The sequence below is a fragment of the Rhipicephalus microplus genome, chromosome 6 (assembly GCF_043290135.1).
Source record: "Rhipicephalus microplus isolate Deutch F79 chromosome 6, USDA_Rmic, whole genome shotgun sequence".
NCBI classification, from domain to species: Eukaryota; Metazoa; Arthropoda; class Arachnida; order Ixodida; family Ixodidae; genus Rhipicephalus; species Rhipicephalus microplus.
Genome location: NC_134705.1, coordinates 191333195 through 191347406, shown reverse-complemented (window position 1 = coordinate 191347406; position 14212 = coordinate 191333195). Strand labels below are relative to the sequence as shown.

At 45.3% G+C, this 14212-nt stretch overlaps 1 long non-coding RNA gene across 1 annotated transcript; it reads left to right on the top strand.

Moving 5' to 3' along the window:
* The first annotated feature begins 956 nt into the window (after nucleotides 1-956).
* LOC142765088 (uncharacterized) lies at nucleotides 957-7407 on the top strand. The gene is made up of 3 exons (XR_012884056.1): nucleotides 957-1101; nucleotides 2640-2754; nucleotides 7281-7407. It is a non-coding gene; the product is annotated as an uncharacterized LOC142765088 (long non-coding RNA).
* The last annotated feature ends 6805 nt before the right edge of the window (nucleotides 7408-14212 follow it).

Genomic DNA, 14212 nt, shown 5'->3' with positions numbered 1-14212 from the left:
GTATCCCTTTTTGCGCAGCCCAATTATGGCATGACTGTGCTAGAGAAGCGATAAGGATCATGTACAAACTTTTCAGAAGCACTTATCCATAAATTTTTTTAGAATCATGAGTAGCTGATTCAAGCGCTTGTTCATTATTTTATTTAGTTTACCCTCACAATTAGTGCTCTGCTGGGAGAAGAGGTATATTACACACCGAATAGAGAAAAAAACTTCATACAATAGAAGAAAACGTTAACAATGAATAAACTTGCAAAAATCTTGACCTATTACACTATGATCTAACAACAACAAACCTGACGAACACAACAGTAACTGCGACGTCAGAGATCGACAATCGAAAAGTAATACCAACAAACAAACACAGACAGGTGACAATTCCAGCGTGCCTGATTACTTGCCCCATAAATCATGCCCAGGAATATAGCGCCAGGAATAGCGCATTGCAGGTATATTGCTCACACTTTGTGAGAAAGCTGCACTCTTTAGTACATCATACTAGAATATTGTGCGCGTCGGGATCGCAGCAAGTTAGGCTTGAAAAGATTGTTCAGGTTATTTGAACGTTTTTGAACAATGAACGCTTGTGAAGTACCCTGGTCCGCATTGAACTTAAGTCACACCTTATGCATCTCCAAAATGCGAATAAAGCCCGTTGTAAACGAAGGCGCATAAGACACACAATGGTTAGAGATCTTTCATCTCGTTGAACAATATATCAGCTCTACTAACTACAGTTCTCTATGACCGAGTGCTCTAGTCTTCTTCAAAATGAACAAAAAAAAAGACGACGTGAATAAGTCATTGAAGCAACAGCTGCCTCCAAATGTGTGCATGCACAGTTTGTGAAACGAAGAAACTTCAATAAAAACTGCTGAATGCATTTGAAGATTACTCGTATTTCGTAGCAGAAAAGATGCAACTGAAAACAAAAGGCAAATAAGACTACAAATCCGTTGTGGCTGATTTCACATCCATCGCGCAGATCGCTAGAGGCGACCTTACATCATTCTTGTCGGAGCACAAGGGATCTCGAAAAGACATGGCTTCGGCCCCATTAATGGTATTACTCGCAACACCCTTCCTTGCTTTGTTGCTCAGGTGAGTAAATGCGCATTAACAGGACTCCGACTATGGATCAGGAAGGTAGCCAATGGGTGGCACACGGGCTCCATTCTCCCACCCCTCCGCTTTTTTTTTTTCGCCATTGCGAAAAATGACGTGGGCTTTAAAGTCCCAAAGCCATCGTATATGGGATTTAACGTCCCACAACCAGCGTATTATTATAAGAGACGCTGTAGTGGAGGGCTCCGGAAATTTCTACAACCTAAAGTTCTTTAACGTGCACCCAAATCTGAGCACACGGGTCTACAGCATTTTCGCCTCCATCTAAAATGCAGCCGTGATTCGCTCCCGCGACCTGCAGGTCTGCACTCGAGTATCTTAGCCACTATGCAACCGCGGCGGGGCCATTGCATAGAGAGTGGGATATGGCCATCTCAAAGGGATGCGTCCTCACCTGGATCAAGGGTACCGAATCTAAATTTCTACTAACACAGGTCTGTTCCGGCACCTTCACCACTCTGCGTTTCTGTGGTGAACCATAGAAACAATAGATCATTTCTTTTTGACCTACCAGCGGTTTACTACTGTACGGAAAACCCTTGTGGTGTTCCCTTTGTTGTCCTCGTCTTTTTTTTCGCGCTATATTTACGCCGTAAAGAAAACCCGTTTTATAAATTGCCTTGACGTGGTATTGATATGGATTTATCTGCGCCTGTCATTTTGTCTTTTGAAGCCTCGATTTCTGGGTTGTCCAGCGCGAGAGTATAGGCGCGGCGGTGAGGGGCTATATAATGGAAGTAGTCGCTTGCCTATTCATTTACATTATTATCCTAACGTGTCTACTCATTCTACACGCATAAAAATCAGAGTATTGCTCTAATTTAGGAATGCTTTATTTTTTAAATAACTATATGCCTTAAATGAAATATGACTGTCTAGGTCATCTGTAATCTTTCTTATTATATAAGCTCCGTTGTTCTCAAACAGCGTACTATATTATAAAAAACCCCTTAATTTTCGGTCAATCCCCCAAAGTGGGTACGCGCCACGGGCAATAGGTAAACAAGGACAAGTTTTACGTCTAAAAACCGCAACATGATTACGAGAAACCTTGTAGTGTATTCCGGAAAGTTCACCCGTTTGATGTTCTTTAGGTGCACTAAAATCACACAGAGCGCGGATTTCTACCATTTCGCCTCCGAGGCATCTAAATGTGACAGCTAAGGCCAGGATGTAACACGCACCTCCGGGTCAGCAGTGAAGCACCCTAGCCACTAAATCACCGAGGCGGACAATAGGAAGTGAAATTACCCGATACCAAACTGCCACCCACCTACATCGCAGAAAGGTGATGGGGCAAGAACTTTTCGGTGGGCCCATCTACATACCATCACCGCCATCGCCAACGCCGATAGTCTTGCAGGAACAATTCGTAGCCTAATTGACGTTTAGATAAAAGCTCCGTGCGTCGAAAACAAATTACGACATTTGTAAACAAACGTTTTTTTTTTCATTGCGGTACTTGACTTCGGTTGTACGAATTCACAAGAGTTTCCGCATTTGCGACGCATTAGCGCAGAATGGGCCCTAGAGTCCCCTGAAGTGAAGTACCTGGACCAGCAGCGTCTTGGCAAAAGCGGAAGTATGGAAACGGAGCCCCTTGACGTAAGAAAATTCTGCGAAAGTCACGTGAGTACATTATAATGCTTTGATAGCCTACTGTTGCACGCTCATCCTATGCAATAATTTTGTCTCAGAAGCATCGCAGTGGTTCCGTGTTCCAGGGACAACGACGTTTTTCGCTAACACTGTCTGATGTTCGCATACATTCTAGAGGCGAAGCACTGCCCACAAAGTACATCCGTTCATAAACCACCGCGCAGTGTGTATAAGGCAGACGTAGCACAAGTCCGTGTAAGCAAACCGAAACACCTGCAAACAACGAGAAGGTTATCGAAAGGCTGTCAACCAGAACAAGCAAAATCAAAGGCGGCGACACAGTAAAAGGATCAGCATTTAACCATCTATCAATCACAGCACATGACACAACAAAGGGTCAACAAGAACAAATTAAGAGTCTGTTACCCGAAACGAAACAGAAGGCCACGATTCATGATACAATGAATAGACGGTGGAGGGGGAGAGATGGAATGAGTGAAAAGGGGGTCCTGGCACCCGGGCGATTCTGATTTCGGCTAGCTGCAGGATAGATGCTTTTGCGGGGAAACACAGCGCGAAAAGACCAGGGCGAAAAAAAAAACACAGTACACTGGATGAGTACGGTACATACACTGTATACGTCATGTACTCGAGCAAGACTAATTTAAATGATTTGGTACCCACTCGCCCTGCGCTAGTCCTGTTTGGTCTCTCTTGTCATCGTAGTGATGCGCTGTTTTCCACTAAGCAACGAAATCTCTAAAAGGAGAGCAAAACTTGCCAGTGAAACAACACCTGCTGATGTCGCGGTGCGATTTGAAGCGCTATCTTCATTCGTACTAAGTCTGAAAAAATTGAATAAGTCCTCCATGTCTGCCATCATCCAGAGATTCCCTCTCGAATTCGCAGGAGTCCGTCAAAATTCGCTGTTTTCGTGGAGCATCCGTGAGTGATTTTGATGCCACAATTGAAACCGCGGACGCTTACCTCCTCGGCTTCGAATGGACCTTAAGATTTCCCCGCTATGAAAAAAAAATCATCAGTGAAACTTGAGTGCTTCCCCTCTTACCCTTTGGTGGGAGTTTATCATAGTATCCACAAAACCCATCGGCATTACAGTGAGGGAAGGGGGGGGGAGTACAAAATTTCGACACTGAATACAGATCCTCACACTTCTATATCACAATAATAATGCAATTCATATAATCAGAACCGCTGAGAGAGTGCAGAAATTTGAACATTAAGTCATTGTTAGCCTACTAACGATGAGATCACGTGTGGTCACGAAAGTGTTAATGGCCCAAAAAACACGATATGGGTATGAGGCGAGCCACAGTAGGTATCAACATCATGACCACCCTGACTACTCTCATTGCACTGCAAAGGCCTTTCCCACTTTCTGCCAGTCAACACTGTGTGTGCTTTCAGAAGCCATGCTATACCGGCAAACTTGTTAATCTCAACTGCCCGTCCAATTTCCTGTCTCCCAACACACGTTCGCCTTCTCTTGGAATCCAGTCAGTTACCCTTATGGTGCATTCAGACGACGGACCGAATCCAGATCTGGCGGGACGGACGGTGCGTCACGTGACCTCACATCAGCGATTCCCTTCGTCCGCGACTCGTGAGCGCGACTCGCGGACGAATGACCCCGATCTGTTTCTCACATCGGGATTCTGGCGGGAGAAAGCTGATACTTCAGCGGATTAGCTTGGGGTTTTTGGCAACCAGTACACTTTTCATCTGCTCGCGGCATGTCCTCCATGTCTCGCGGACAGCTGCATCACTGGTCGGCATGATCTACGCTTGAGCATGGTTTACTTAGTTTCCGGCGGCTTTGTTCTCAGCTAATTAAATACGCAGAAATCACTTTTGGTGGCTTGGGAAATGTCACCGCCGTCGTTTGACACACGAGATTTTTAGCCGTCATGGTGGCGAAACATTCTAACTTCTGCAACCGGCGACGTGCCGCTTCTAAAAAAAGGATGGGAGACGCGTTCAGAAGTTTTACAAGCGGGAAACAATGTAGTTGAAAGAACATTCTGCCAGCAGCTCCCTTTTTTCCTGAAAGAACATCACTTCTCGTTCATTTGTCACAACGTGACAGACATCACAGCCAAGCGTCCCTTCTTGCGGACATCTATGTTGAATACTCTCAAACTGGCCTGCTTCCAGCGGGCGCACGTGAGCGCCGAATATGCTGTCGAGGGTAATCAGGCTATTTTCTCCACGACCTGCTATATAAACTTTTATAAACCTTTACTGCTTTATAAACGTTTACACAACCAATTATTACTATACGATAATTTTGTCAAGTTTATGACATGTAACAGACAATTTTACCATTCTGAAGTTGTCTGTCTTCAAGGAATGGTGACAACACTTTCACTTCTGACAAGGCCGGCAACTTCGGTGGGTATGGAAAAAATTGTGCGAAAAATGGGCCCATGCAAGAAACATCATGTTCTTGTATAGCTTTAGTCTTATGACAACTAGTACATGATATATCTGGCAAGCATTAGTTACTACACTCGTGTTCTCAATAAATGTTGATGTGTAGTGGGCACCACTTCCGCTTGTGTTCTTTCTTTTCCTCTAGTTATTTAGAACTTTTCAAAAAATTACATGTATTCTTTATTGTCTTATTTCTTGTCCACGCATGTTGATGTTGTGCATTCACAAAGTGCAGGGGACGGACTTTTGAACTCGTCTATTTCATAAGGCCGTCGTTATCTTACAAACTATTATCCGCGAAGGCCTCCACTAGAAAGCCTAGCGCTGCGATAGTTTTGACGTCACAGATAAGATAGTAGCTGTGGAATACGGCACCTTTGCTTTCACGACACCACTTGCATCGCCCCCATGGTTGCACCGGTTCTTAGTCGCGATTTCACGATTTAAATTAGACACGAGAGTGCCACCAGGGGCACCAACTCATACTCGGTTGCTTGCCCGTATTATCAGGTCTTACCGCTTCTTTAAGCACCGAGCTTCAAAACAAAGGGAAGCACGCACAGTGTTCACAGCAGAAACGCAGGAAATGTCTTGTTCTTGCAGATGAAGTAAACCCTGCCTCCAATGAGTGACGTCATTACGTAGGTGGCGCCACGGTATGTCTTCTGGACCAATACGACTCATATGCGGTTTGCGGCAAAAACATTCAAAAAGGACGAAATATATTGCACTTTCCGCATCGTTGACGTACAATGGTCACAAAAACAATAAAAAGCAAGTAAGCTCAATAAAGACATGGCGAGAAATTTCATTCATAGGGATGCCAGGTGCGGGCGAATGCGCATGCGTCTGGCGTGCACGTGGAAGTACAGTGTGAATTTTATGAACGGGAACAAGCGAGCGCGCGGTCGCTCTGGCGGCTGCTGGAAGGTCGTTCAAGCGGGAGCGATAGAATGCCACAGAGTTTTCTCGCGTCATCTCGCGGCGAGCAAAACAACCAGTCATTGCTGACAAGGAAGCAGCAGCAAGATTCCACCCTTCAAGGCAGCCCCGCCGCGGAGGTCTAGTGGCTAAGGTACTCGGCTGCTGACCCGTAGGTCATCGGATCGAATCCCGGTTGCGGCGGCTGCATTCGTCCTCCCTATGTAATGCCCTCTCGTGTCCTTAGGGTATCTAAATAAATAAATAAATAAATAAATAAAATTTCGATGCAGGCGGAAATGTTGTAGGCCCGTGTGCTCAGATTTGGGTGCACGTCAAAGAACCCCAGGTGGTCGAAGTTTCCGAAGCCCTCCACTACGGCGTCTCTCATAATCATATGGTGGTTTTGGGACGCTAAACCCCACATGTAAAATCAATCACCCATCAAGGCAATTACCGGCTCGTGCGTAATCATCTTTATGGGGAAGGGGGTTGCAATCTTGCCAGCGGTTCCTTATCAGCAATAACGACTTGTTTTGCTCGCTGCGAGATGACGCGAGAAGAGACTGTAGTTGCTGTGGCTTCCGCTTGAACGCGCTGCCAGCAGTCGCCGGAGCGCGAAGGCCACGTGCTCACGTGTTCCCTTTCATAACAATTGACACTGCACACGCAAAGCGCTCCGCGATCGCGTCAAAAAAACTTTATGAACCCGGATGTGGATCCTCTAGCGATCACACCTTGGCTTCACCGACTGCCGCCACCACAGGCTGATGCGAACATTGCGCTGTACAAGACATCCCTCCCTGTCGCTCTACGTGGTTTTTTTTTTCATTAATTCGTTCATTCATTCATGCATTGATGTGTGGACGTATGTGCGTCAAAAAATGGGAGGACGTGTCATTAAATCACTCATCGTTCCTGGGTGTTTTGTCGCAAACTATTACAAAACAACATAATTTATAGAAAAATTACAGCCAGATGAAAAAGGCCAGTTCTAAAAGAATCACCCTGCACACAAAGCAAATGTACACCTAATGCACATGTACACCTATTACAGCAAACAAATCAGTCTTAGTAATGACAGTTTCTCTAGCCATTTAAAAAGATGCATTATTTCGAAGTTCCTCGGCGATATTTGTTTTGGACGTGATAAATAATCAGTCGTTTGTTTCCTTTCCCAGATATGTGAGAATAATTCCCAGTGTCCTCAAGGTTGCCTATGCCCAGGGATTTTCTATCGTTTATTCTTCAGCTCCAAATGTTACTTTAACGACAAGTATTAACTAGAGAAATAAAGTATCTTCCGCCCTCTCATCGATGCATGCATGTGCCGCAAGTGCTCATTCCTAACACCACGAATGCCAGCGCTTCAAAAGTTTGCTGGACCGAACAACGACGAAGAGTATACTTGGACAGCTGAGGCAGTTGGCTGTGACTACAATTTTCAACGCCGTCACATTTGCTGGAAAGTTGTATTTCTGGTGAAACGCACAACAGGATAGCTTAAATGACATTTCAACTGTTCTTCAAAGGCGAATGCACCTGCAAACGCGGACGCAAGAAAAAGTAGACACCATATCGATAACAGTGCGAAATGGATGAGTCGACCATCACTCAACTCGCATAAAGAGAACCAATATTTGGGCGAGTAGGTGGTCCATTATACTAACAGCGAAACAAAAGATAAGAAGAAACGCAGACCAGCACCGATTTTCCCCATAAAGAAGTGATATGCCCAGACAGTTATTTATCGCGTAGATACCGCCACAAGTGCAGGTGGATGTGTTCGCCCATCGCCTGCGCATGCCCCGAATAAGCTTTCGTGCGTGATTTCTTTTGCCCTGTTCTGCGGCTGCGCAGTGCATTGTTACTCGGCATTTGTAGAGTCTTCACTTTCGTACTTGCACTCCCCGACATTTAAAATGATCACTTAGCAACTGGCTCAGCTGTATAGTAGCAAATCAGCCGCCTATAGGGTGGTTAACCTCCCTGCCGTTCTTTCCCTCCTATTTTCCTTCCTTCCTCCCTTATTCTACAATATCAACTGTTTTCAAGACGACTTTTTTTATTGCAGTGGTCATACTTCCGTCTCCCACGTGTCGCACATATGTATTCCCTACTTCCCAACACGTCCCCACGTGTGGCTACTTACGAAAACAGCATGGTCAGCTGGTGTTGTCAAATCCTCATATTATTGCTGTTCATGATTACAACGTCGTGTTATCGATTCCAACAAACACCAAAGGTGGTCGGCTGTCAAACCTCATGCAACAGCAATTTTTTTTTCGTCATCGTCGCTGGCAGACACAACCCCTAAAAAATCCGCACCATTAATTTTTTTTTCTTAAGTAAAGGCTATGACACGGCATGATCACGTCGACTGTTATGGCCCAACCGCATGCACGCGATTTTCTAGCGACAGCGACAAACGACAGGATTTGCTGTCGCGGAGGCCCATCCGTCGCCATCGCTTGACACGTCTATGCATTTCTGCAATAAAAAAAACTAGAAAAGATCGCTTGGCGCCCGGAAGCCAGCGTGACAATTTCTGGCAACATGGCTGCGTCCCTGATTCTCACTTCTGTTGCAATTTTCCGTCGATGCTTGTTATCCGCGCGTACTTCAAGCAGTCCGAGGTATTGACCACTTTTCTTCAACGCAAAAATTTTGGTCTGTCTGCCTGTCTGTCTGTCTGTCTGTCTGTCTGTCTGTCTGTCTGTCTGTCTGTCTGTCTGTCCACCCTTAACGGTGCCGGGTACTCTTAACGGCACCAGTCGATACGCCAAACGGCCGACCCCGTCCGCAACACCCACCAATGTTGCTCAAGATTCAGAGTTCATACTTGTGCAATTTTCAATTGAAAAGCAATTGTTGCGCATATCTGAGGCACCATAACAACACGTATATACTCTGTATGTGGATCTTTTACTAGAAAAGGCATAGATAAGTAAATATAAGGACCGTAGCATTTATCAAGCTGCGCTGACCAGGCAACGCTTGCACTAAAAGGCAAGTGTTTCCAACGCTTTGCCAAGACGACACGGTGGTGGCACCTACCCGTCGCCTTGCGTTCTACACTTCATCACCTCCGAGACCGGCGCGCAGGGCACGCTCGCTTTCGAAGATAACTGCCAGAAAGCGCTCATGTGTCACGTGTGACGTGACTTGATGCGCTCGTTCGCCTCCCCTGCACGCTCGAGGCACTGTAACGCAGCGCCTCCGGAGTACCATTCACCAATTTTCTTACGCGGGACATCAAATAAATGTTTTGTTCACTCTCTCCACACGCAAGACTATCATCTTTCAACGACATTTGCCGATACGGGGCCATGCAGATACGTATGTGGTACCATGCAGATACGGGGCAACATTTTACATCCGCATCTCAAGCAGAGAGTGAGAGAGCAACCGCATTTTGTCGCAAATCTTATTATCGAAGGTTCGTTTTAATGTTTCGTGGGCACCTTGTGAAAAATTGGTCACTTGCTGCAATGTAAAATCGCCATGCGAAGTGCGTCATAGCCGCCTTGGCTTCTGCATGGCACCCTGTCACTGTTAAACTAAATATTGCGAAAAAAGAAGGTCATGAAACGCTTTTGTGGCTTCCTTTTGCCACAAAACACAGTAATAAATTTAACATGTTGTCATCGACCTCTACTTTAGACTTTTTTTTTCGCAATTTATGGGTATGTACATGATAGTTGTGAGGCAGCGATGGCGTAGTGGTTAGAGCATCCGCCTGCATGCAAAAGGTCTGTGGTTCAAATCACAGTGCCGCGCCGTTCTCAACTGGATAAAAAAAAATCCGCGTGGTTATGGAACTGCATTAAGAGGCCTGGGGTGCGGCCTCACCGGTAACCACCGCCGGGAACGCACTCCCTCACTAGAAAAAGATTGGCCACCCTGGTGCAGCGTCTGGCCACTACCTCCCACATGCATACGTGTCAAATAACTCACGGCCCTCACTCCCCCGCAGCTGAGAAGCAACTGACCACGGCGGCGGTTAGATCTGCAACGCAGCAGAGGGTGCTAAGAATCTCTGGATCCGGGCAGGCCGCCATTGGAACGTGAACTCGGAACGTTTAACGCTAGAACCTTCTCTAGTGAGGGAAGTCTATCTGTACTATTCGAGGAGCTAGAGAGTGTTAAATGGGATGTATTAAGGCTCAGTGAGGTTAAGAGGACAGATGAGGCCTATATTGTGCTACAGAATGGGCACGTCCTTTGCTATCGGGGCCTGGCTGACAGAAGAGAACTGAGAGTGGAGTTCCTAATTCACAGAAACATAGCTGGTAACATAGAGGAATACTATATCATTAATGAAAAAGTGGTAGGTATCGTAATTAAACTCAATGAAAAACACAAGATGAAGGTGGTACAGGCTTACGCGCCTACATCCAGCAATGATGACGCTTCAGTTGAAAGCTTCTATGAAGACATGGAATCGGCAATGAGTAAGGTAAAAGCACAGTATACTGTACTGATGGGAGACTAATGCAAAGGTAGGGAAGAAGCAGGCTGGAGACCGCGAAGTAGGAGATTATGGCATCGGTACGAGAAACACCAGAGGAGAGCAACTAGTAGAATTCGCGGAACGCAATAATTTGTGGATTTTGAATACCTTCTACCGAAAACGAGGAAACCAAAAGTGGACATGGAGGAGCCCTAGTGGCGAAAATACGAACAGAATAAACTTTATAGTGAGTGCACACCCAGGCATCGTGCAGGATGTGGAAGTGATTGGCAAGGTACGACGCAGTGACCATACAATGGTACGGTCTCGAATTCGCCTAGACTTGAAGAAGGAACGACAGAAACTGATAAGCAAGAAACCAATTAGTGAGCTAGCATTGAGAGGGAAAGTACATAAATTCCGAATCCCGCTTCAGAACAGGTACACGGCTCTTACTGAGGAAACCAACCTTAGCGTAGATACAATGAATGATAATCTGACGAGTATCATTACGGAGTGTGCAGTGGAAGTTGGAGGCAGAGTAGTTAGACAGGACACTGGCAAGCTTTCCCAGGAAACGAAGAATCTCATTAGGAAGCGTCAAATCATGCAAGTCTCAAGTATAATAGACAAAATAGAACTGGCAGAGCTTTCAAAGTTGATTAATAGGCGTAAGGTATGCGATGTAAGCAGGTATAACATGGAGAGAATTGAACACGCTCCGAAAAACGGAGGAAGCATCAAAGCAGTGAAGAGGAAACTTGGGATAGGCAAAAATCGGATGTATACACTAAGGGACAAAGAAGGCAAAATAACTACCAATATGGATACGATAGTTAAATTGCGGAGGAGTTTTACATAGATCTGTACAGCAGCCGTGACAACCACGACTTTAATACTATAAGAACTAGCAGTAACAAAGATGACACCCCACCAGTAATGACAGAAGAAGTCAGAAAAGCTTCGGAGAGCATGCAAAGAGGCAAAGCTGCTGGTGAGGATCACGTAACATCAGATCTGCTGAAAGATGGTGGACAGATTGTGTTAGAAAAGCTATCCACCCTGTTTACGATTTGTCTCCTGATGGGAAGAGTACCAGAGTCTTGGAAGAACGCTAACATCATCTTAATACATAAGAAAGGAGATGACAAGGACTTGAAGAATTACAGGCCGATCAGCATGCTCTCTGTGGTATACAAGCTATTTACAAAGGCAATTGCTAACAGAGTAAAGAAAACATTATAATTCTATCAACCAAAGGAACAAGCAGGATTTCGAACAGGCTACTCTACAATCGACCACATTCATACTATCAATCAGGTAATAGAGAAATGCTCAGAATATAACCAATCACTGTACATAGCATTCATAGATTACGAGAAGGCGTTTGATTCAGTAGAAATATCAGCGGTCATGCAGACAATGCAAAATCAGGCGTTGATGAAATATATATAATCATCCTGGAAGAAATCTACAGGGGATCAACTGCTACCATAGCGCTTCATAAACAAAGCAACAGAATACCAATCAAGTAGGGTGTAAGGCAGAGGGACACAATCTCCCAATGCTATTTACCGCGTGCTTATAGGAGGTTTTCAGAAATCTAGAATGGGAACAGTTAGGGATCAGAGTTAATGGAGAGTTCCTTAGTAACCTGGGCTTTCCCGATGATATTGCATTGCTGAGAAACTCAGGGGACGAATTGAAACTCATGAATACGGAGTCAGTCAAGGAGAGCAGAAAGGTGGGTCTTAAAATTAATCTACAGAAAACGAAAGTAATGTACAACAACCTCGGAAAAGAGCAGTGCTTCGAGATAGGTAATAGGGCACTTCAAGTTGTAAAAGACTATGTCTACTTAGGGCAGGTAATAACCGCGGAGCCTAACCACGAGATCGAAGTAACTAGAAGAATAAGAATGGGGTGGAGCTCATTTGGCAAGCACTCTCAAATTATGACAGTTATATTGCCACTATCCCTCAAGAGGAAAGTGTATAACAGCTAGTATCTTGCCGGTACTTAGCTACGGAGCACAAACCTGGAGACTTACAAAGAGGGTTCAGCTTAAATTGAGGGCGACGCAGCGAGCAACGGAAAGAAAAATTGTAGGTGTAACCTTAAGAGACAAGAAGAGAGCAGAGCGGATTAGGGAACAAACGGGGGTTAAGGATATAATAGTTGAAATCAAGAAAAGGAAATGGACATGGGCCGGGCATGTAGCGCGTAGACAGGACAACCACTGGTCATTAAGGGTAACTAACTGAATTCCCAGAGAAGGCAAGCGGGTTAGGGGGAGGCAGAAGGTTAGTTGGGCAGATGTGATTAAGAAGTTTGCGGGTATAAATTGGCAGCAGCAAGCACAAGACCACGTTAACTGGCGAAAGATGGGAGAGGCCTTTGTCCTGCAGTGGACGTAGTCAGGCTGATGATGATGATGATGATGATGATGATGATGATGATGACATGATAGTTGTAAATCTAGCAACGATGACACTTTGTCGCCGATGTGAGGCTGCAGCTGCCGCAACGCGGCGCAGTTTGTCGCCGTTGCTACAAAATCGCGTGCATGTGGTCAGACCTTTATCCTGTCGTCATACCAGCACTTTCTGTATTCGGCGATAGCCCCTCGGCCACGTGAGGTTTTCATTTGAGCACTACGCCGGCCGCTGAACGTTGCTTCATTATTGCCATCCACAACCTCCCACGGGAATTCAAAACTCTGCCTTTACAACGGGCATGGCATGCTGTGCCTCCTCATTGCGTCTCCCTTGCTTCTTCCCCACCACATCCTCGCTAATCTCTCGGCGAGAAAAGACGAATTATTTTGGATCACTTTATAGTAACCCCTCCCAAGAGCGGTCACAACAATCATTGCTATCGTGGCACAGCATGCTTGAATAAACGACTCTGCGGTTCAACCACACGCCATATTGGAACGTCTGCGTGGGTCTATGTTTCGGAGTGACCAGATTTGGTTTCCTCAGATAAAACAGCTTTGTATATATGTGGGGTATTGTGGGTTTAACGCGGGTTTAACGTATATGTGGGTTTAATTATGAGAGACGCCGTAGTGGAGGGCTCCGGAAATTTCGACCACCTGGGGTACTTTAACGTGCACCAAAATTTGAGCACACGGGCCTAGAACACTTCCGCCTCCATTGTAATTGCAGCCACCGCAGCCGGGATTCGAGCCGGCGACCTGCGGGTCGGCAGTCGAGTACCTTAGCCACTAGACCACCGCAGCGAAGCCCCCAGAAAGTTTTAAGTTACTTTTATTAGTTCCCCGAGTCAGTAATGACCATAAACGCGTATTCTTTTTTGCGACGCCTAATCATGGCTTGACTGTGCTAGATAAGCCAGAATTAGGATGCGCGATAAGGATCATGTGCAAATTTTACAGCAACACATATCTATGGATTTCTTTTAAGATATGAAGTAACTGATTAATGTGCTTGTTTAATATTTTAATTATTTTACGCACAGAGTTAGTGCATAGTGGAGGAAAAAGGTATATTACAGACCCAATTTTAAAAACTTCCTACAATAAAGAAAACTTCAACAATGAATAAATTTGCGAAAATCTTGATCTATAACACTATGATCTAAACGCAATAAACATGACGACCACAACAGTAACTGCGACGTCACAGGTCGATAATC